At 37.8% G+C, this 25833-nt stretch overlaps 1 long non-coding RNA gene across 1 annotated transcript in view; it reads right to left on the bottom strand.

Moving 5' to 3' along the window:
• The window catches only part of LOC134759594 (uncharacterized), a 246779-nt gene that overhangs the window by 197867 nt on the left and 23079 nt on the right, over positions 1–25833 (bottom strand). Inside the window, exon 2 of the long non-coding RNA XR_010135993.1 lies at positions 13294–13415. This is a non-coding gene — a long non-coding RNA (uncharacterized LOC134759594). The remainder of the gene's footprint in view (positions 1–13293; positions 13416–25833) is intronic.

The raw sequence follows: 25833 nt of genomic DNA on the forward strand, positions 1-25833 counted from the left end.
AAAAATTGTGAATAATAATGGAATATACTAACTTTTATAAATTGGAGATAATAGAGTTGGAGAGGTAAAAAAATCAAGGTTTTAGTTTAGCAGAGTTGTGTTTTAAATTTCTTTCAGATATCTACATAGAGCTATCTAATAGGTTGTTGAATATAAAGTCAAGTTTGTGAATACATACGTGTGAAGCGCTGATCTATAACTAGTATGTAGCATTATCAGATGTATGCAGTTACTTAGGTAAAAAGTGTGGATGAAAAATGGAGATCCCTGGAGCATTTCAGCATTTAGTGCAGAGGAGAAAGAACTAAGAAAGTGTGTTGTCACAAGTTCAACAAGGTGTTTCAAAGGGGACAGTGTGGTCAGCTAGAGACAAGATTCCTGCAGAAAAGTCAAGTGAGATGAGTGCAGAAAAGCAAGGCCCCTCCAGTTTGCTCTGTGAAGCTTACTGGTGATCTTAATAAAAGCAGTTTCAGTGGCACTCAATAGAAACATATTCATGATACATTATTTATTTTTATTTATATTTTTTTCTTTTTTGAGACGGAGTCTTGCTCTGTCGCCCAGGCTGGAGTGCAGTGGCACAATCTCCGCTCACTGCAACCTCCGCCTCCCTGGTTCATGCCATTCTCCTGCCTCAGCCTCCTGAGTAGCTGGGACTACAGTTGCCTGCCACCACACACGGCTCATTTTTTGTATTTTTAGTAGAGACAGGGTTTCACCGTGTTAGCCAGGATAGTCTCGATCTCCTAACCTCGTGATCCGCCCTCCTCAGCCTCCCAAAGTGCTGGGATCACAGGTGTGAGCCACTGCACCTGGCCATGATACATTATTAAGAAAACCATTTTTATGGTCACTTAGCATGCCATCATGTTCAGTCTATGTTGTACTATAATTTATTTTACTTTATTTTATTTATTTCTTTTTGAGATGGAGTCTCGCTCTGTCTCCAGGCTGGAGTGCAGTGGTGCAATCTTGGCTCACTGCAACCTCTGCCTCCTGGGTTCAAGCAATTCTCCTGCCTCAGCCTCCCAAGTAGCTGGGACTACAGGGGTGCACCACCATGCCCAGCTGATTTTTATATTTTTAGTAGAGATGAGGTTTCACCATGTTGTCCAGGATGGTCTTGATCTCTTGACCTCCTGATCCACCTGCCTCAGCCTCCCAAAGTGCTGGGATTACAGGTGTGAGCCACCACACCCAGCCTTTATGTTGTACTGTAATTTATTTAAGAAATATTTTATAATATATAGTTTATATCCATTTTTCAGTAGTACAAATGACATAATTATGACTCTCCTTGTACATATAGTGTTATATCTTCAATCACTTCCCTAAGACAAAGTCGTAGTTGGTGTTTTTTTAATTCACAGATAATGTACATGGTAAATGTTTTGAATGTATACTGCCAATTTCCCCCTCTCTATGCAGTTTAACTTAGAGCATAATTCCTGATCTGGTGATAAAATACAAATAAATGAACTAAAAATGATTTATCTTGTTTAAATTAAAGTAGAGGTCTCCAACACCCAACAACCCAATTCATTCCTCTACACTCATTTTGAAACAATAATTCTTATTTAAAACAGTTATCCTTTTTATTACTAGAACTAATTTTGTTCAGCTTACTTTATGTGTGAGAGAGATTTGGAAAGAAAAAGTCATATAATGCTATAGTTTCTGTTACTTTGAGTCCATATTCTATGGATCTCATACTGAACAAAGGTAAGGTTTGAGTAAAACCTACACATTCTGAATTATTTGAGCTACTAGGTAAATCTACTATTAAAACTATTGAAATAACATTCTGGCTAAAAAAGCACTCAAATCTTAAGAAATAAATTCACCCACGTTATTTTAAAAAGCATATAATAGAATAGAATCAGGGTTTAAAACAATCTATTGTGTTTATTTACATCTCACAGAGCAGTAACAATCAAAGTTAGATTAAAAAATCCTCAGTGCTTGGCACATTGCCTGGCACTTCATGGGTGCTTAATAAATATTTGTTGAATGAATTCAGTCAGTTCAGGAAGAAATAACATATATCAACATTACATTCTCTCCTGTGGACGAACAGCCTGTTTTGCAACGTAGTCCAACAATCAATAGTAATTACTTTAGGATTTCGATGATTTGAAAAATTAACTTTAAAAGTGTGAATTAGGTTGTTTGTTGGCTTCTCTATCTCTAAAGTTCAATACTTTGCTTTCTAAAATGAACATACAAAAGCATTTTTTTTCTCCAAAGGAGTCAAGTACCCTTTAGACACCAAATTAAACACCTTAGTTTATCTTTGGTACATGGTAATTGAATAAATGTGCCTTCCCAGTAATACCCACAATTTTATTTCTCCTATTACAAATGTTCATCCAACATGAGCATATTTTGGGCTGGTCAAATTCAACACCTCTATTAAACAGTATTTTCCTCCAGTCAATATTTTTCTCATTCAAACATTTACTTTCAGCAATCCTAAAACTCCAGCGATCTAAATATAGGCAACCTCAACTTGAAAAAATTCACAGCTAAAACTAACATATACTCTCTGCCAATCTGTGCACCAGCTGTGGATTAAAATGTGCTGAAAAGCAGAACATTTTGTCTCTCTTCAATGATCAAATAGTCTCTTGCAGCATATACAACTCTTCATTAAATGGGAGGAGGGGGTGCTGCAGGAGGGAGAGAAGAATCTGGATGATTTATTTTGAGGTGTCCGGAAGGTGCTGAAATCCACTTAATTTACAGTTGTCACCCGGTTCTTTAAACAAAAAGCTATCTGAGTATTAAATAGAAGCAAGGAGAGCGGTGGTAACCGAGTTAGATTCTTGGAAGGAGAGTATCTTTCTGACTTTTCCAAATTACTTTCAGATTTGCTTCCTGTTTACTTTCTGGCAAACATTTAAAAATATCTGCCCAAATGAGGTCGCATTTGCAGAGACTGTAGAAATTCCATGTAACTGCAAGGTTCCAGGAAAAAAATGACAGATTTATTACAGGGGTTAGCATTAGCCAAAGAGCTCGTTTAATTATTTTAAGTCTCTTGCAAAATGTGAGTACTTTTTTTTTTTTAATTTATTTTATTATTATTATTATTATTATTATTATTATTATTATTATTATACTTTAGGCTCTATGGTACATGTGCACAACGTGCAGGTAAGTTACATATGTATACATGTGCCATGCTGGTGCGCTTACATTACTATAGTATTTACCAATATACATTCTTCTAATATTTGTAGCACAAAATTGCTCAAAATTGTTTCTACAATCCCATAGTTCACAAATTCTTTACTTATTTACTCATTTTAAATGACCTCAAAAACTGTACAGGGATTATCCAGCACAGAATGTCTTACTTAAAAAGATTGATGCTAACCTGATCAGCATAATATACGAGTTGAAGCATAGCATCACAAGAAAAAAAATCTTAAAATTGTTGACTGTAAAATCATGATGAATATTTTTTTCAGTTTGCACAATGGTCAAATTTTTGTAGAGACTTTTGTCCAATGGCAGAACAATCTGTTTTACTTATTTAGCTTCTCAAAGTATAAGTTCTGTTGTCTCTTAACCATATGGCAAAACAGAATTGTCACCGTCTAATCATAGCTTGTATTATTTCATGTTAATGAGCAAAACTTAAGTCCTTCACCATAATTTTATAAATACAAAATGTACGTATGTTAATCAAATTGCCAAATTTAAGATTATTACTCACTGAGAGTCAAAATGGAAATCTTACACTAAATAAAAAAATAAGGAAAAATATTTGTATGTCTGTGTGTATATCATTATGATATTTTTATGTAGATATTTTATCTTTAGATATTATCTCAATAAAAATAAAGAAAAACAGGAAATTTGAGTAATATACTTATCTTTAAAATATGCAATTTATAAAGCAGAAATACAAAAAATCAAAGCAATATAAGTAGCATTTTTCTTATATTTAAGCAGTACTTTATATTTTTAAAACCTCTTTTAACTATTTCATTGTGAACTTTACAATTACTTTTCAAAATACAAAAACACACCGTTATTCTTAATTTTTAGATGAGAAGGCAGATACAGAAATTAAGTGATTTTCCACAGTGTCTTACAACTGATCTCATGGTGTAAGTTGTTTTTAAACTTTCTTAAACTTCAAACGCACACACACACACACCTCTGAATTACAATCAGATAGCCAAATAAAAAAAAATCTCCTACTTGCCATGTATCTTAAGAGGACAATAAAGCGAAAGTTGATATATGCATTAAAATAAAATGACATAGGCAAACAGTTCAACTAAAGGCAAAGCAGGAAAAAAGAAAAAAATGCACAAATGATTGGAAGGAAAAAGTGGTTGTCTTTCTCTCTTCTTAATACAAAAAAAAAAAAAAAAACTAATCAGAACTCTAAATGTCAATTTCACAAACACAAGGCCACACCAAGGAAATTAAGAGCAGCACAGTATAGGTTAAGGGCCACTTAATGACAAAGTATAATCAGTCCATTTCAATTGACCTTTTAGAAATAATCAGTTTTTGTCACTGAGTTTTATAGTATTTTTTTTCAAGCAACTTAACTTCTCTACCCTTGACTAACTTGCAAAAGGATACAGAATTAAATATACAAATATACCACATTACAGCTACCATTGATGTTCCATTCTTTTGATGGAGAGAGTACATAACAATCATCTTAATGGAACTATATAAAAAAAGATCAGACTATCTTTGAAATCCAACATCAAAAGTTTTCTGAAATAAGTAGTTACAATTTTTTAAATCTAAGTTTTAAATATTAGGTATTGCACAGAAATCAGAGGTAAACATGATTGATTCCAGACAATTTGCTCTGAAAATAAGAACTGGCCAAATGTTAAGCTCAATTAGACAGTTGTCTATATTATCTGGGGTTATGAAAGACCCTTTTGCTCTTACACTTTTTATCTTACAGCACCTCATGGTGTCTTAAATTCCCACTAGATTTAAGATTCTGAAGGTCACTGAGCAAATGTCAATGTTATCAGCACACATTTTAACACATCTCACACATCTAGTCTTTATCAGCTATCAACACCTCAACTTGGATTCATGTAAAAAAAAGAGCCTAATCAGTTACCTGGCAAAGAATAAAATAAAGAACTTGTATATTATGATTGAAGGGAAAATGTGACAAATAGACTTTCTTGTGAGGTAGAAAGGGTAGATATAATTGGGAAAATAAGAGTGAAGGACAACCAGAGGCCGACAATGGGAAGAATTAGATATGGGTTACTCTGTCTTTGTCTTTTCCAGCTCCACAAAAAATTTCAGCTCTAGTCTCATCCATAATTCTAAACCAGCCATTATAATCTTAGAAATAAACCAATACATTCAGTATTTTGTTTCTTACATTTTTACCAAATCTCAGCATCTTCTCTATCACACATGTAGAAGTCTGTGGAGTTGTCATGAAGGATGTTAGGTAAAAGATTTCTACTTTAAGATCTCTGATACCTGGTGTATCAGAGATATCTGAAAACATATCAGGATATCTCCATATGTGATACTTGCCTCAATTTTCCTGCCTGAAATTCTTCTAATGAAGTCCAGGTCTCTATGTCCACCACAACTAAATGTCACATGTTGTGAACAGCAAGAGGTTAGACCTTGTCAAAGCAGGATCTTGACTGAGCAGGGGTTTATTGGAAGATGCCAAGAACCAACCCAGGATGTACTACAGTCTGTAGTTCAGAGAGAGAGCAAAAAAGTTCACTCCAGTAGACAAGAAAAAAAGACATAAGAAGAACTACCAGCACAGTCTGATTTATTTTGATTTATCTTGCCTAGTGGAGTCTTCCTCTTTTTTTTTTTTTTCTAATATTTGCTTTTTCTATTCTGTAAGTAATTCATGTTAACTAGAGAAGACTTGGAAAACATGCAGATGAAACCATATACCACCTGAGATTTAACCACCTGGAGATAATAACTAATAACATTTTCATATATTTCTTCCCAATCTGTTTTTTTTCTCTGCATATATAGTTGTAGATAAAAATATAGAGGGATGTTTTGCCTCAAACGGTACATATGCTTGTATAAGCCTTATATCATTCAGTGAATTGTTGTGAATATTTTTCTAGTCCCTCAAATTCTATAACATGATTTAAAGGCTACAAAGTTAAGTCTAGTGTATGATATGCCATCTAAAGGTGCTGTTGACCCATAGGAACTCAAAGGCAAACTGATGTTGTCTAGTTCTTACCTGTCTTCTCTTTTGAACACTGGAACACTCTTGGCTCTTTGCTGGGTTGAGCCACCACGATGACACCACTGTGTATCTGACTTTGGGTGTCATGCACCCTACACCTCCTTCAGACCTATGAAATTGCACCTACTGGAAAAAGAAACATTTGCTGAATTGTCCACATCTTTGCACTGCCTCTTAGACTGTCTGGCCACCTGTGTCAGAGCGTCAACTTCCACAGCCCCATTTCTTCAATCCCATCTAATCCTGCTTTCCTCCCTGCATGTGTTTGTGGGTAAGAGATACCATATCTTATTTCTAAGCCTGTTTCTAGAATTAAAAGTGTACAGAGGAAATGTTAATGAAAATGCATTTATACATGTTATTATCTTGCCTGGCTATCCCTGAACAGGTATGTAGATGTTAGTATGGCAGTTCCTGAACTCAATCTCCACACTAGGTAGGGGATCTTCTTTGGACTTTTGTCATATTCATTCAACAAGTATTTATTGGGCACTTACTATGTGTCAATCACTATTTCATTTTCCCAGTCTTTAAAGACTACATTCCAGGGAAAAAATAAGGAAAACAGACAAATATAATAATTACAAATATAAAAAATGTGATTGAGGAATCAAAGAGTAGGTTGGGTTAAAGAATACTTAGGGGACCATCTTTAAAGAGATCAGGAAACACTACCCTGAGGAAATCTCCAGCACATTGTGGAGACTCGGTTTCCCCAGGATCCCAAAGAATTAAATTCACCTTCTTACCATTTTCAAAAGCACCTAATATGTTGCAGGCTAGGATCCTTAGAATCTTGCCATTCCTGTCTCACATGTCCTTCATCCCCACCAACGTCCAGTCAATGCAACTTCTCATTAAAATACGTCTATTTCTACCTCACCTGAAGCACTTAAATACCTGCAGTGAACGAGTTAAATGATTAAAAATGCATTTTTCTTCCCAGCCTGAAGCAGTTCAACACATGAATTATGTCTTTGATTCTGGCAACTCTTCTATAACTAAAAAGATGTTTGAAAAAGGAAAACAGGAAATGCCACAGAGAAATGTGTCTCTTTGTTTTTTTGGAGAAAAACCTTCCCATCAGTGGCATCCAGCAGAACAAAGTAAAATATGCTAGAGTTTAAGAGTTAGCCAAACCTTGGAATTGGATTCTAGTTCTGCATCTTGCTTACTGTGGTGAGCTCAGTAAATTACTGAACCACATTAAACCTCAATTTCCTCCTCTATAAAATGAGAATACAATACTCTATGTAATGTAATTCTAAGAATTAGAAATAATATATGTAAAGCACTTAGCACAGCACCCTCTCACATATCTCTGGATAAATAGCTATTGTTATCATTTCTTAATGACCTCATGATTAATGTATGAATTGTTATCCACATTTTATTTATACATTATCCTCATGGTGTGCCACCATGCCCAGAGAGGTTCAATAACTTGCCCAGAATTAGAGTCAAGGTGAGGCTTTAACTCCAAAACTCTGCTCTTAACTATGGTTAGAGCACTACAAAAAAGATAAATGTAGAATAGCACGTTAGTCAATTTCATTAGGTTGCATCTCAGGTGCAAGGCTATCCATTCAAAGTAGCACTTGGCAGACGGAATATTACGTGGTGCCAGGATGTGCCTTAAAATCAAGAACCATGCCTGAGTGACACTGAGAGTACTGATTTGCCTACAACTGCCTTCACTCAAGCAAGACTGAGCTCAAGGGATGGCAGGAAAGCAAGAAGGGTAAGGAAGGTGAAACCCAGTGGATTAAGGGATGGTAAGAGGAGTCTACTACAAGGGGTCTCAAAGGAGTACATATATGCACCAAATACCAGTGAAGGAACCTAATTCAGACCACATTTTAAACATATTTTACATATTATGATGGGGAAGAAATTTTAATTGAAAAGATTTGTCCAGATGTTGCAGTGCCCTAGCTACCAAGCTGGATTATATACAGGTCAAGAATCTTAGGTGAAAAGGACTGCCACTAAAGAGAAAATGACAGTGCTGAAACCATGAGATCGTGGTTTAGGCAGAACTAAGGAGCAGGAACCACGGCAAAAATTCAAGCCTTTGAACAGAGCCACAGTGCGGACAGGAAAGAGAAGAAAAGGAAAGCAAAGATGCACAGCCTCGCAGGGAAAGAACACTCCTGGGGCTTTGGCCATACATAGGTTTCTTGGTAGCAAAGGCATTGGGGGAGCAACAAAGAGCCCAGCAGTCATAACCAGATTAGTTGTTTCTCTGGGGGGCTCTAATTCTAAGCCCCATCAGATGGAGGGACTAAGGCATTTGGTATATTTTCTGACTTAGCCAAGGTTGCTTTAGGCAGGAGATTGCATTTACATCTGAAAACATCACCGAGTACATCCAGAGGTGTTGCAGAAAATAAAGGTAGGGAAAATGGGGCCTAAATTGGACCTCTGTTTATTCAGCATAGGTGGAGATACCTACAAATGAACTTTCAAGCAGGGACATGAACTCTACAGTCACAATTGATCTAGTACTGAGTAGACAGATAGTATCTGGGAAGGTCTGTTAAAGCCTAAGATAATAACATTAGCTGAAGGTCCATTTTTTACAGCATAACATACTGAACCCCAGAGGTTAAGAAAGGCATGTGATGCAAGTGAATGTTCATCACAACATTATTCACAATAGTAAAGACATGGAATCAATCTAAATGCCTATCAATGACAGATTGGATAAAGGAAATGTGGTACGTGTACACCATAGAATACTATTCAGCTATAAAAAAGAGTGAGATCATGTCTTTTGTGGGAACATGGATGGAGCTGGAGGCCATTATGCTTAGCAAACTCACACAGGAACAGAAAACCAAATACTGCATATTCTCACATATAAGTGGGAGCTAAATGAGAAGAACTCAGGAACACAAAGAAGGAAACAACACACACTGTGGTCTACTGGATGGTGGAGAGAAGGAGGAGGGAGAGGAGGAGAAAAGATAACTATTGGGTACTGGGCTTAATACCTGGGTGTTGAAATAATCTGTACAACAAACCCCATGACATAAGTTCACCTATGTAACAAACTTTCACATGTACCCCCAAACCTAAAATAAAAGTGATTAATAAAAAAAAGGAATGTCAGACAATCAGTGTTAGTTTCTACTCTAGATAAGAAGTTCTCAGGCACAGAAATATGTCTTAAGGTTTGAGAATGTCGATATTAGAATTATAGCAGAAAATTTGTTAGAGCAGTGATAGGGAGAATCCTGCACTGACCTATCATGGTGGCACCAAGATACTCAATGGGTTTTAGTATTGATTTGGTTTTCTTATATATACAGTACTCTAAAGATAGAGCCAGTTACTAGGGATAAGGAAGTGGGTGTGCTTGACAGGGGGTGCAAGAATTACACATCTGGGTGTGCTGGAATGGGGCCTGGAGGACCAGGAGTGGAACCAAGTGTTTTTCTACAGTGTTCATGGAAGCAAAATGGCAATATCAAGGATTCTTTCCCAGGTATTAAACCACCTTTGACAATGAGAATGTTTCCCCTCCATATCGTTGTTCCACCAACACCTTCTTGTCTGCTACTCCTTTTCCCATGAGGGATTATGGTTATCCAAGCCCTTTGATACAGCAGCCTACCCAAGTCAGCCATCCTGAAATTATTCCTGACTCTCCCGATGAGGGGCCCTTCAAACTGATTTCTGGGTTTTTTGACACAACCCAGTTACTCTGTGATCTTTTTGTTTGTTTCCAGGACAGAAAAAAAAAAAGTTCTAGGCTCGTATGTTTTATGTTTCCTGCCTTAGTTCTGGAATCAATCATTTCTCCGAGGAGCCTTGGTTGCATTTAACGGAGAACGATATTGAGAAGTCATGATCTGGGCACTAAGACTGTTCATTCTTTTTAAGATTTTGCTGCTCCCAGACCCTTGCAGTAGACAGAGGTAGGAAAGGTATATAGTCATGCATCACTTAACAGTGGGGATACATTCTGAGAAATGCATCATTACACGATTTTGTCATCACGGGAACATCACAGAGTGTACTTACACAAACCTAGATGGTATGGCTTACTACTCACCTAGGTTATATGGCACAGCCTATTGCTCCTAAGCTACAAACCTGTACAGCTTGTTACGGTATTGAACACTGTAGGCAACTGTAACACAATGGTAAGTATTTGCATATCCAAACATAGAAAATGTACAGTAAAAATACAGTATTATAATCTTATGAGACCACTGTCATTTATGTAGTCTGTCCTTGACCAAAATATCACTAAGTAGTACATGACTATATGTGAGTGTGTGTGTGTGTATGTATACCACAACTTACATCTATATTTATTTATGAATCCATATGTATTGAAAACTTCAGAAATCATTCTAGTTTTATTCATTTCCATATTTATAACTCTCTTCTGATACCTGGATCACCATGCCTTTAGCAGAATGAATTACTTATTTGATCAAACCCCTGTGTATTAGTCTGTTCTCATGCTGCTAACAAAGACATACCCAAGACTGGGTAATTTCTTTAAAAAAAAAAAAAGAGAGGTTTAATAGACTCACAGTTCCACATGGCTGGGGAGGCCTCACAATCATGGCAGAAGGCAAAGGAAGAGCAAAGGGATGTCTTACGTGGCAGCAGATAAGAGAGCACGTGCAGGGGAACTGTGCTTTATAAAACCATCAGATCTCATGAGACTTATTTACTATCATGAGAACAGCATGGGAAACACCCCCACCCCATGATTCAACTACCTCCCATAGGGTCCCTCCCAAGACATGTGGGGATTATGAGAGCTACAATTCAAGGTGAGATTTGGGTGGGGACACAGGCAAACCCTATCACCCTGTTATGTCACCAGTCCATCTCCAGGTTTGCACAGATGCCCTCCTCGCTTCACCTAGGCTCTGACCCCCAGCCCCAGGCCAGGTTGCTCCCCATGGCCTGTGTGGAAGCCCCTATCCCATCTCCAACTCAGATAGTCCAAGTATAGTAATTTATTCAAGTATAAATACAATTAAAATGTCCATATCTTTGAGTATCTATGGTCTACATTTCATTTTTCAGTATTTAGGAAAAGTTGATTTGAGTAGTTTTCTATTTAGTTTCTAATAAAGAACAATCTTCCCTGTGACACCCTGTATTTGTCTAATACAGGGGCTGGCAAGCAGATCGTGGGCCAAATTCTGCCTATGGCCTGATAGTATACAGCCCTGTATACTAATTGTATATAGATAATATACACACAATATACACAGTTAGTATACAGCAATCTAAGACTGGTTTTTACATTTTTTAAGGGTTGTAAAAAAAATATATGTGACAGAGACCATATGTGATCCGGAAAAACTTAAGTATTTACTATCTGGCTCTTTACAGAAAAAGTTTGCCAACCCTGGTCCGGGATATCTTACTGCTCTGCCAACTTGGCTAACTCATTTACCAGGAGGTAGTGACATAAAATGAAATAAGTTTCTGAGCTGCTTTAAGCCTCAAGGACTAAATAAGTTGCAAGTAACCAGTGAAATCGCCATCATATCAAAACAGAAATAATGAATAACTTGCAAAATCATCAGTGAGAACAGGATAGTGCTAAGGATACGATCTAAGTCACCCCACTCCTTATCTCAGATTAAACATGCCAAGCTCCATTTGCCTCTGATTTGCATGGTCACTAGTGGAAGCCTGGCCTCCAATACTATTTATTTCAATAAACATCTTCTTATGTAAAATCCTAATGCTTGATTATATGAATTCGTACAACTACAGAATTAATGGAGTATAACCCTAATTCAAATTCAAAATTAAGTCAATTTTGAACTAAAATATAATTAATTGCAAGAATTATATAACCCTGGAAGTGGAGTGCTTCAAAAGAACAAGGTCATTATTTCTTAGCTACATGCCAAATATTAATAGGGTGGGAGGGTCAAATTGTCACCTTTGAACTAATATAGCACCCACTTATTAGTAAACCTTGTAGGGCCAGGTGTGGTGGCTCATGCCTATAATCCCAGCACTTTGGGAGGCTGAGGCAGGCAGATCACCTGAGACTGGGAGTTCGAGACCAGCCTGACCAACATGGAGAAACCCCGTCTCTACTAAAAATACAAAATTAGCTGGGCGATGTGGCGCATCCTTGTAATCCCAGCTACTCGGGAAGCTGAGGCAGGAGAATCACTTGAACCCGGGAGGCGGAGGTTGCAGTGAGCCAAGATCATGCCATTGCACTCCAGCCTGGGCAACAAGAGCAAAACTCCATCTCAAAAATAAATAAATAAAATAAACCTTGTATATTTGGTTTACTGCTTTGTATTAGAAACCCATAGGCCTGGTTTCTTAGAGGCAAAATTGTAGTTTCTGGATGAAGATAAGAAAAACCCATTTACATGGCTACAGTAAAAAGTGGAATGCACAGAAACTGCTCCAAAGCTCTGCTAACAAAAGCATGCCTGACACAATTTTCTTTCCTCACCAACACAAGAGAAAGAAAAGCTATGCTCAGCATTGTTTATCAATTCAAGTGCATCAATTCTGTTTTCCACATATTGTGATTTCCCTGCCTTAAAAACAAAAAATCTCTTTTTTTGGAAGAAAGATTTTAAATAGCTTCAGTCTGTTCCCTTTATTTTCTTTTCTCACCCAAGCAGTGCCCCAAGACAATTGGGGGCATATAAAGGAAAAGTAATATGAAGCGGGGAAAGAAATAACAACTCAAAAAAAAAACAATATTCACAGTGCCATGAATTCATATTCCACTATTAGTTTACAGTCTCACGTAACAGCTTAGGCCGAAATGTGAGTTCCAGTGCAATGCTTGCACTAATTGTCCTGAATAATTCAGGTTTTATCACTTTCCAGGGCCTCTCTGAAGTGGGGTTGCTGGAAGCCATATTTGTTTCTTCAGCACCCACAATATGATGATTGTTATGCTGCAAACTACACAGTGAGCTGGAGCTGCTTGCTTTGGAAGGCTGAACAGAGGAGAAATTTGAGAGCATCGCCAGTCTGAGAAACCAACTGGTGTTCAGTACATTCCACACACACTAAGATTGGAATCTTACCTGAGTTTATGGATTGCTGTGCATAGTCTCCTTTAACAAGGTTAGAGAAATCTCTAATGTAGTTTTTGTTTTCTTCGGCTCAAGAGTGAAATTCTGAAGCAGGTGATGACTTGAAATAGGTCCTGGAGAGAATAAAGAAAGAAAATTAGCAAAATAAATAAATAAAAATAAATTTAAAAATATCTCATTCAACTGCTTTGTCTGCGTAATAACATTGAGCATGACTGTCACTCTGAAGACATATTAGCTCATTTAGGTAATTAGTGTGAGCAGCATGTTTCCCTACTTATTCCATTCAATTATAGGGTTCTCACTTTGTCATTACTGGAGTGTCTTAATGTGACTTGTAATTAGTGTAATTACAATCCAATGTTAATTATATCTGCCACTTAGACATAATTTTATATAGTAATGGTCTCTAATCTCAATAACCTTATTATGTTGTTTATTCAAACAGGAATTAAGTCTTCTTTCATGCGTCAAATCTGGAGATTACAACAAAGTACCGCTTGTGTCATTTTGATAGTTATGACAAGGGAATCTCTGAAATAGCAAAATCATATTTGAGACAATGTCTGCATGTGCAAACAATTAACAGCAGTTCCTCCCTGTTTCCAGAAATATGCCTATGTATCTCCAAATAACTGTGTTTAGAGGCAGTTTGAGCCTTGACTTGCTCATGAATTCTAGGAAGAACTAATGAGTGTACACGTAGTAGAAGCCTGTTGCTGTGGTTCCGTTTATTAGAATACCAAATACACTCATTGCTGACCATTTAATGGACCATTGCTCCGAGTAGCTAACCATTGTATACAATGTAATAATATCACCTTGCATTTGAAGAGCACGTTATCTTTTAAAGTGCTTTTAAAAATATTATTTCAGTTAATCCTGGAAACAACTTCATGGGAATAGTGATGGTAAGTATCAGATCATTGCAATAGATTGAATAAAAATGAAAGGACATTGGCCATGTTCACTGAACAAGGGAAGAGCCACTAATCAGAAGCCAATTCAGTAAAGCCATTAATAGCATGGGCTCTACAGTTAACATTTCTAGGTTTTGAATCCCAGCTCTTCCACCTAAATATTCAGGGCCTTCAGTAAGTTTCTTAACTCCTCTAACCATCAGTGTCCTCATCTGTATGTCAGAAATAGCAACAAGGACTAATCCATAGAATAGTTACAAGGATTAAATGAGCTATAGAGAAAAAGCTTAAAACAGTTTTGGGCACAAACTAAAAACTAAATAAATATTGGCTGCTATTATTGTTACTCTCAACAGCACTCTCATCTCTTAATTTGTGACCCTACATTTTTCCCATAAACCACATCACTTTCTTATAGATTTCCATATGCTAACTACTAATTAAAGGTTTGATCTATACACTGCATGTTTTGTGTGCAGATAGTATATTCATTTAGAAACAGATAACTCTGACCGAGAACTATTCAATAAAGCTAAAAGGAAGGATCCTTTAGCCAACTCAGCTGTTATAAAATGCAATACAAAGAAATTCCTCAGGAAAAGATTCAGTGGTTTTATTGCTACAAGCACCAACACTTCACACTTCCTGACATATTCAGAGTGGTACTTCTTGTTACTATAATATTTCACGAATCCTGAAAAACTTAACACAGCCAAATGCAATAGCATGTGCAAAGTAGTCTTTACACACAGGCCTACAAAAATATTGGTTATTATTTATTTAACAGATCTCAGTATCTGTATTTTTAACAAAAATATTAAGTCAGAATTTTACAATTTACAAATCTTTCCTTTTGAGCTTTCTCATTGCTTTTAAGCTCAAGTTTATATCCTGATTTTCCAGAAACAAATAGGTTGCATACCAAGTTTTGAAACGACTTGCTTTCTGTTAATATATGGTAATTTCTCTGATAAAGTTGACAAAGAACGAGTATTCTCATCGTCTATTCAGTAATAAACAAGAAGATAGTTTTTGCTGCTAACTTCTCTAGGCTAACAACAACATCAACAATGAGCCACTACATTCCCGGCTATTTTTTTTTTTTTTAAGGTCATTTTTAAAGTTCTCAGGTAGGGCAAATATTAGCTCTTGGAGTGTGCTCTAGGCTGGGGGAAAATGCTGGACCCGCTGGAGGTTTAGCAGTATAAACACAACCTGTTGGGAAATCTTTGGAATGTGCACTGCTGCCATGGAGCTGGTCATTAAATAGTAACTAGCAGCTCTTCTGACTTTTTGTTTTATTTTTAATTATTTGCATGTAATGTTGAGATAATTTTGCTGAACAACAACAACAAAAAAATAAAAAATAAAAAAAACACTAAAAGATATCAATTCCTCCCTCTCAATTCTTGGAGAAACTGCAGTGACCCAGGTTTAAACCTGAAGCTTCAAAAGATGTGGATGAATTGTCACTCCCAGAAGAAACCTTCACAAGGAGGGATCAGGTTTTAATGTTCTCAAGTGCATGAAGACTGCCAGCCTTTCAAGCTGCGTGAGGCTTAAGAACTCACAAGCCCTCCAGCCTATTGGCCATCCTTCTAATTAGTCAATGATGACCCCAGACTGCTTCTCCTAGAGTGTGAGTCTCCATTCTTGTCTGAAAACACTGATATCGAGAGTAGTAGTGGTGTGCAGCTTAAGAAATAGAGGTAGTGGCCAGGCGCAAAGGCTCACGCCTGTAATCCCAGCACTTTGGGAGGCTGAAGCGGTGGATCACCTGAGGTCAGGAGCTCAAGACTAGCCTGGTCAACATGGTGAAACCCCGTCTCTACTAAAAGTACAAAAATTAGCCAGACATGGTGGTGGGCACCTGTAATCTCAGCTACTCAGGAGGCTGAGGCAGCAGAATTGCTGGAACCCGGGAGGCGGAGGTTGTAGTGAGCCAAGATCGCGCCATTGCACTCCAGCCAGGGTGACAACAGCAAGATTCCATCTCAAAAAAAGAAAGAAAGAAAGAAAGAAATAGAGGTAGTATTCTCTTGAAGAAACTCCCACAGGCTGACAGGAGGCCATAGTAGGAAAAGGCATTGCTCAGAGGCTGGCAATGTATTTCTATTCCTCTTTCCAGGATCGGCTAACTTGGTTACCTTGACAGTTCTTTTGACCACCTTACGGCTTACTTTCCCCATCCGAAATTATTTCTTGACTCCACCATTTTCCAAATACTCATGAAGACAAAATACAAAATTAAATTATATTTATTAAATACTCTATGTTCTTAGAAAAAAATATGAGTTGCTAATAGTGGTGATGCTTTCATAGGTGAGAGGTTGTCTGAGAAGCCAAAACAATGTTTGTCTAAAACGAGGGCAAAAGTTTGGAATTTGAATATACGTACACATATTAACAACAGGGATGGTAGAATTGTGTAAGGCGTTGGGATCAGACAGGACTAAGTTCAAAGCCAGGCTCCACTGCTTTGCAGCTGTAGTCATGCTGGATACTTAACCTCACTAAGACACAGTTTCTTTATCTGTAAAATAGTGACATTAATAGCGTCTTGAAAGGGCTACTGTGAGGATTATATGAGATAATGAATGCAATGTACTTAGCAGGTTCTGGACTCAAAAAGGGCAACTGTTACGATGAGAGTAGACCATGATAATGAACATCAATTTTATGCTACCTGCCATAAGAAACAACTAGAAGGTTCTAAAATATGAAATACACTTTATGGTTTCAGAAGATTATTCTGTTGTGAAGAAAATGGATGAATGGTAATAGGCTAATGCAGGGAAAATCATTGGGAGACTGTCATCCAGGTAGAGGAAAACGGTTGTTTGGATATGAATTTTTGCAGTAGAAATGGTGACAGGTGAACAAATTCAGGCAATATTTTGGAGGTCTCATCAAGTGGACTCTGATGGCTTGGATGTGGGATGTGAGAAGAAGAAGGATCCAGGTTTTGAGCCGGAGCAGTTGTGGGATGGTGGAGTGATGTAGCAGATGCTGTGGTGTGCTGCCCAAATCCTTCCTTCCCACGTTCAGGAAAAAGGCACTCATTCCCCAGCCTCTGGGAGTGTTGACTGCTGACTGCTCATAGCCAAGTCCCTCCCTGGAAACTGCTCTCAGCTGAAAGTTGCTGCCTTGCCCAAAGTTGAACATCCTTCCCAGAGACAGCCTCTAGAGAAAGACTGGTAGATAATGGGCTAAAAAGGCTTGGCCCATTAAAATGTGGGGCAAAATTCAGAACAATTCTAAAGTGCCACCCCAGCTCAGAGATTTCCATAGGTGCATTTGAGGCCTTTGTTGTGGAATGCAGTTCTGCTTGTTTCTCCGTCCAGTCTTGCTTCCCACTCCCTCAGATGGTGTGGTTCCAGAAAACCCTCCCAATCATTTCCTTTACGCAGATCTCTGCTTCAGAATCTGTTTCCAGGGTATCCAACCTAAGAGGATTTGTGTTAGTTGAGGCTCTACAAGCAGAACCTAAAAATGTGATGTTGGAACTAGATCATCACCTGCTGGCAGGCCAGCCATGAGGACCCCTTCCCTGATAGACATGGATAGTATTTTAGCATGCTATAATGGGTCCATTGTTACAATTGTCACAATTAATGAAATGGAATGAAATACTGATAGAAAGGGAAGCACTGGTTAGTGTATTAGGTCATGTGATTGAGTGGTTCAAGACTATGGCTTTGCATGGCTTTCTGGAAACTGTCAATGAACTAAACAAGTTAATGATAGTCTGAGGTTGAATGATCACCAACTTGAAAAAATAAAACAAGAAAAGCAGTGGATGTTTTTGGCAGAATGTAAAGATATATTCACCTACCATAGCTGCAGTGCGCACAAGGTGTTTATTAAACTCAGAACTAAGGCAGAAGATTAGCAGAGCCCAGAGAAGATCAAATTCCCAACCACCAGAACATCTTATAACTATGGTCGAGGTTCTGATTGAGAAGAAGTGAGATCCTCAGAGGTAGGAGGGGGCTATTTGAGTGGATGAACAACAAAAAAAGTTGAGTCACTAGGTTTCCCTGAACTGACTTCCCTGAAGAAGTGGCCTGTTCTCCTGGTTAAAGGTATAGGTGTTCTCCACTATTGTCTAATGACCATATCGAGGATCTGCCTTGCAGGAGAACATTTCTCCCTACCTTCCTAAATGGGCTCTAGAGCAATAATTATAAAAATATGACATAATCCAGCTGCAAGACTGTTGGGTCTGTTGAGAGACCCAAGGTAATATACACTAAAGGAGCTTCAGGATACATCCAGCATATTCCAACAGAGGTGGAGAGGTAAGCATGGACTTGGATTCTGAGACTATGGGGCAAGAGGAGGAGGGCAGAATATAAAGCTGGAAAAGGGATCATTTATTTTTTAAAAATCATGTTAATGTATTCATTGAGATAAATTTATTGATAGGGAAACACCATCCTTTGACAACACTAGATTTAACTCTATATCACTGAACTCAGAGCTCACCCAAAGAAGCAGAACCAACAGGAAATTGTGCCTGTGTGTATACCATGCACACACATGTATACACATATATATGTACATGTATACACACATAATTTTTTTACAAAGAAATTGGCTTACACACTTATTGGGGCTGGCTAAGTGTGTTCTAATTCATGGAGAAGGCAGTCAATAAGGAAAGATCAACAGCGAGATGACAATTCACAAACACAGACCAAAGTTGTAATCCACAATTATTTCTGTCTTTTAGAGAAGCCTCACCGCTGCACTTAGAGTCTCCCAGATGGATAGTGCCACTTATATGAAATCAACTGATTAAGAACTTTAATTATATCAGCAAAATTCCTTCACAGTAACACCTAAATTAGTATTGATTAAAAAACTGCAGCTCTTTGGGAGGCCAAGGCAGGTGGATCATGAGGTCAGGAGATCAAGACCATCCTGGCTAACACGGTGAAACCCCATCTCTACTAAAAATACAAAAAATTAGCAGGGCATGGTGGCGGGCACCTGTAGTCCCAGCTACTCAGGAGGCTGAGGCAGGAGAATGGCATGAACCTGGGAGGCGGAGTTTGCAGTGAGCCGAGATCGCGCCACTGCACTCCAGCCTGGGTGACAGAGAGAGACTCTGTCTCAAAAAAAAAAACAAAACAAAACAAAAAAAAAACTGGGGACTTTAGCATAGCCAAGTTGTCACACTAAAAAAGCCATAGCCTATGTTTTCTTGGATATTACACAAACAGCACAAAAAAACAAGTAAAAAATTAGATAAATTTGACTTCATTAAAATTAACAACTATTATACTTCAAATGACATCATCAAAAAATTAAAAGACAACCTACAGAATGAGTGAAAAAATGTGCAAATCACATATCTCATAAGGAACTTATATCAGGAATATGTAAAGATCTCTTGAAACTTTAAAAACAAATAGCTCAGCCGGGCATGGTGGCTCACGCCTGTAATCCCAGCACTCTGGGAGACTGAGGCGGGTGGATCATGAGGTTGGGAGATCAAGATCATCCTGGCTAACACGGTGAAACCCCATCTCTACTAAAAATACAAAAAATTAGCTGGGCGTGGTGGCAGGTGCCTGTAGTCCCAGCTACTCGAGAGGCTGAGGCAGGAGAATGGCTTGAACCCAGGAGGTGGAGCTTGCAGTGAGCCGAGATGGCACCACTGCACCCCAGCCTAGGTGACAGAGTGAGACTCTGTATCAAAAAAAAAAAAAAAGCTCAATTTGAAACTAAATTAAAACAGGCATTTCTCCAGTCTCATTTTATGTGTCAATAAGCACATGAAGACATTCTCAACATCATTAGTCATGAGTGAAATGCAAATAAGAACCACGATGTGAAACCACCTCATATCCCACTAGGATGACTATAATAAAAACAAATAAATAACAAGTTTTAAAGAGGATATGGAGAAACTGAAACCCTCATACACTGCTGGTAGGAGTGTAAAATAGGACAACTACTTTGGAAAACAGTCTGGCAATTTCTCGAAAGGTTAAATATCGAATTGCTATAGGATCCAGAAATTCTACTCCTAGGCGTATATGCAGACTAACTGAAAACATATGTCCATAAAAACGCCTGTATATGAATGTTCAGAGAAGCAATATTCATAATAGTAAAAACTGAAAACTAAAAAGTCCAACAGATAAGTAGATAAACAAAATGAGGTATATACATACAATGAAACATAAACAGCAATAAAAAAGGAACATTGCATAATATGTGCTATGACATATATGAACCTTGCAAACATTATACTAAGTAAAAGAAGTCATTCATAAAAGGCCGCATGTTATATGACTCAATATATATAAAGTATCTAAAAAATATAGCAGGCAAATCTACAGGACAAAAAGCAGATTAGTGTTTGCTTAGAAAGGGAGAATGGGGAGTGATATCTAAAGAGTACTGGGTTTATTTCTAAGGTGACAAAAATACTCTAAAATTAGTTTTGGTGATGGTTGAACAATTCTGTGAGTATTCCAAAAACCATTAAATTGAACACCTTTAATGGGTAAAATGTGTGGTATATGAATTATATCTCAATAAAGCTGTTTGTTATAAATAAACAAACAAGCAAACAAAAGGTACCACCAACACCCTAGATTAGAAGCTGGGAAAGTTAGAAAAAGTAATCATTTACATGGAGTGAAATGCTAGAACTGCCACATAAGATGGTGGAAGAAGGAACTCAAAGACTTGGGGAAGTAGTATGCTTGAGTGGACATACTACATACTGGGACAACCTCCGCTGACTTTATTCTGTGATAGAGCCTATAGGAATATCCTATTATCAAAGTGATACAGAATGCATTGGTAGAAAGGACCCAATATCATGAGAACCCTACCCCTGATGGTATAAGGAACACTGCTAGCTTCTGTCATACTGTAGCAGTGCAATTATTAAAACCTTCACAGTGTGTGAACTTATGGAATACTGGTGCAAGGGAATAGACTGGTTAGTAAAATATTTTGAGAGTTTCTGGCAAACAATAATTACAAAAACTATAAAACAAGCAGAGATTCATCTTGCAACTGCATTGTGCTTTTCCCTCTGCCTACTCCTGCTTTCTGACTGTTCATTCCTTTACAGGTGTTGTACTCTTGTGCTCAAAAGCACAGCCCAATAAAATGTCTTCACACAAATCTCCATCTTGAGAAACCTGAACAATACTGGGTCATTTGCTGAAATGAAAAGAGTACAACAGAAAAATAAAAATTAGTGGGAAGGGTTGGGCATGGTGGATGGTGCCTGCAATCCCAGCACTTTGCAAGGCCAAGGCAGGAGGATCACCTAAGTCGAGGAGTTCAAGACCAGCCTGTGCAACATAGTGAGACCTCATCTCTTCATCTCTACAAAAAAATCTAATTAACTAGGCCTGGTGGCAAGTGCCTCCTATAGTCCTAGCTACTTGGAAAGCTGAAGTGGGAGTATTGTTTGAGCCCACGAGGTTGAGGCTGCAGTGAGCCAAGACTGTGCCACTGCACTCCAGCCTGGGTAACACAGCGAGACTCTGCCCCCACTCCCAGCAGAAACAAAACAAAACAAAACAAACAAAATAAACGATGGGCAGAAAATCAAGGAAAACCAAGATGGGGTGGGGGCTGGGGGAGATACTAAACCCACACACGTAAATTCTCAGTAAAAAAAGAAATAGAGAAAATAACCTAGAGTGCTATATTACTCTTTCTTTCCATCTATTTGGCTGATTTTCTCAAGATCCTTTCTGGACTATAATCGAAGACTAATTTCTAAGATTTCTTTCTGTCCCCTAAGATATGTATGTGTTTTCATTGAACAAATAGCAAATTCTTCTTTCTTATTTTGTGAATAAGATAAATGAGACTAACAAGTCTGTGAGACTAGGAAAGGACTCTTGGGATAATTCAACCAAGAGTTTAATGATTTTTGAAAATCCCAGTAATTTTGATATATGAAAATACGATTTTTCTTTTCTCTTTTAATTACAATTTTTTTTTAATCAACTCTGTCATGTCATCATTTTCTTTATCAAAGAGTCTATTTTCTGTGTGGTGATGTAGGAGTGGGGATAATTACTAGAATAAGAGAAAGTAAAGAGGTAGTTAGTAAAGGAATTGTCAAACTAACAACTGATGTTATTACTTATTTACCTGCCACATTCAAGGATTTCTGAAGCTTTCTGCTTCCTACCTTTTATTACAGTTTTGATATGAGATTTAAAAATCATTTACTGTCTGGCACAGCAGTTCACGCCTGTAATCCCAGCACTTTAGGAGGCTGAGGTGGGCAGATCACCTGAGGTCAGGAGTTCAAGACCAGCCTGGTCAACATGGTAAAACTCCATCTCTACTAAAAATACAAAATTAGCTGGGCATGGTGGCAGATGCCTGTAATCCCAGCTACTTGCGGGGCTGAGGCAGGAGAATTGCTTGAACTCAGGAGGCAGAGGTTGCAGTGAGCTGAGATCGTGCCACTGCACTCCAGCCTGGGCAACAGAGTGAGACTCTATCTCAAAAAAAAAAAAATTATCTTCCGAATATAGTATATGTTATTTTCTAGTTTACATTTCCATCACTATTTTTCTAGGTCTGATTAACTTAGTGAAAGGGTCACAAATCTGAATGCCCAAAGGAACCACACCAGTAAAAGCTAAAAGCCAGATAATGGATAAGATTTTTAAAAAGTGAAGTGGGGATTGTGAACTGGGACATGAATTTTGTTTAAAGGGAGCAAACACTACCCAGCTCCTGCCAGATTGATATCTTGTGGGAGAGTGGATACACTGCTCCCAGATCTTGCTCTGTCGCTCAGGTTGGAGTACAATGGCAGGATCTCTGATCACTATAACCTCTGCCTCCCAGGTTCAAGTAATTCTTGTGCCTTAGCCTCCCAAGTAGCTGGGACTACAGGCATGCACCACAATGCCTGGCGAATTTTTTTTTTTGTTGTTGTTGTTGTTGTTGTATTTTTAGTAGAGATGAGCTTTCACCATGTTGGCCAGGCTGGTCTCAAATTCCTGACCTCAAGTGATCTGCCTGCCTCAGCCTCCTAAAGTGCTGAGATTACAGGCATGAGCCACCACACCCTGCCATTGCCCATTTTTAAATGTTGACAATTAAAAAAAAATTAAACAACAATTTGTGAGTGTATTAGTCAGCTCAGACTTTCACAACAAAATTACTTAGGTATTTACTTCTCACAGTCTGGAAATCTGAGATCATGGATTCTGGTGAGGGCTCTCTTCCTAGTTTGCAGACAGCCATCTTCTTGCTGTGTCCTCACATTGCAGAGAGACAGAGACAACAAGTTCCCTGGTGCCTTTTATTATAAAGGCACTAATCCACCATGGGGGCTCCATCCTTATGACCTCATCTAAACCTAATTCCTCCCCAAGAATTTGATGGTGGAGGGTGGAGAAGGGAACACAATTCAGATGATAGCAGTGAGTCAAACAACAGCCTGCAAGTGCATGACCATCAAAATAGGTGTTTATTAAATTACCATATTCATCATTTTTTAAATAATTACTGTTACATTATTATGCCTCTTCCTAAAATCTTTATTAGAAAAACTTGTGTGTCATCATACAACACTGACTCTGCAGAGGATGTTCTCTGGGTTGACAAGATCTCCCTAGACACAAGGCCTGCTGTTTGGGCAGGTGCCCACGTAGATGTTACAGTATGTACAGTTCTACACTGGCTCTTCCACAGCCATGATATTCCTAGCCTGAATGCTAAAGTCCCTGTGGTCTCTCTGCCTTGTATACTCATTTTTGTACACTATTTCCCCAACCTACAATGATGCAGTTAATTCTTTCTAACCTCAGGTCAAATGTCCCTTCCTCAAGTGAGAATTCTGTATCATCCAGACTTTGTTTCATCTTTCTGCCATATGTTTCCATAGCAACCCAAGATTTTCCTTTAAAGCTTCTACCACAGTTTTTAATTTTACATTTATTTGTGAATCTCCATCCCCCAACCAGACTGAAACTTTGTGAAGCCAGAGCTCAGGTCTGCTTACATCACCATTATAACCCCAGTGCCTAGTATTGGGCCTACCTTATATGGTGATTGATAAAATAAGTGTTGAATGAATGAAAGTATCTTCCATAGAAATTATCCAAGAAAGGAGAGAGACGAGCACATGCTTCTACCCACCATTATTTTTGTACAAAACATGTATTATATTGATTTCATTAATCACTATAACATAAACATTATTTTAAGTTTGAATGATATATACAAAGATTGGAAGAACTATAGAGTATGTGTTAGTACCCCAGTTCATTGGTATCATTGTTTGCCTAACTAGATTTTACTTTTGCTGTAAATAGAAAAATTATTTTCTCCCTTAGGTATTCATTTCCTACCTTCAGCTTTTGAGTGATTTACCTTGCTCCTTAATCCAACCAACTCATCCAGAAGCATCAATGCTTACCATAAAATTTTGCCATTCTAGCTAGATTGACTTGCTAGGACTTTATCTACTTTGGACACCACTGGTGGTTGAAAATCTCAGCTCATCAGTATACCGCAAACCTTGTTGAATCTTGCCTTATACCTGTGAAAGCCTCCTATCCCCGCTCTTGTCAGCAATATATACAATCTGGAAAGAACCCCTACATTACATTTCATTATGCTTCTCTCTTCCCCCTATGATGTTCTTTTCTCCTACTCCAGCGAGAGCTTTTGTCAGTTACACTCAACTCTCCTCAATAAGTCATTCCTCTCTTAATTTTCCCTTTCAGTTGAAAGGAAGTGTCAAGTCTTCTCTTTCTAAATGTGGATATTTTTTTCTAAATTTCCTGCTTACATCTTAAAATAAACAAGCACGTATATCTTAAAATGAAATATTAAAATAAAAGCTTGAAGAAGGATAGAGCTGCAGAATTAGTATTGTGAGGTTTATCCTTTTAAAGATGAGCTTGGAAAATTTGCTTTGATTTATAAGTTAATTTGCCTCAAAGACATTGTCAAAATATTAAACAGTGAACAATTTGATAGGGGACCTATTTTATATACTATAGTCTTAAGTGCTAGTGGGTCCCTGAGCTCACAGAGTTTATTTACAGTATAGTCAGAGAGAAAAAATGGTTTCCAAATAAAAATAAACTAAGTGTAGCCTCATATGCTGAAAATAAAATCATATAAAGAGTCAGAAAGTCTATGCTATTGGTCTTGGCTCTTTAGAAATTTAGGCAAATTACTTAATCTTTTGTCTTCCCACATAACAAAAATAGAGATTATATCCACCCTGACTATCTCACAGAATAAAAAAGAGGTAATTTATGTGAAATTGCTTTGAAATGTAAAATATGCATACTATGTAGGGTAAGGTATTAAGATAAATAGCAGTACAAGGTATCTTATCACCAAATGTTCATCACTGAAAGAGACAAGTGTTTAAAATTAATGGTCAGAGAAAGTGTCACAGAGAAGGTGGGAATTCTTGAAGTAGGTGGCATTTAGATTGACAATAGCATGGCATCCAGGTAAGTATAGAAAGGCGAGTTAAAAACTTGCTGTATAAAATACTCTCTTTCCACTAATATGTTATTACCCAGTAGGGCAGAATTTTGGATTGAGGAAGCAGAAATAAAAATCACAAAGGAGCATCCAC

The sequence above is a fragment of the Pongo abelii genome, chromosome 11 (genome assembly GCF_028885655.2).
Source record: "Pongo abelii isolate AG06213 chromosome 11, NHGRI_mPonAbe1-v2.0_pri, whole genome shotgun sequence".
NCBI lineage: Eukaryota > Metazoa > Chordata > Mammalia > Primates > Hominidae > Pongo > Pongo abelii.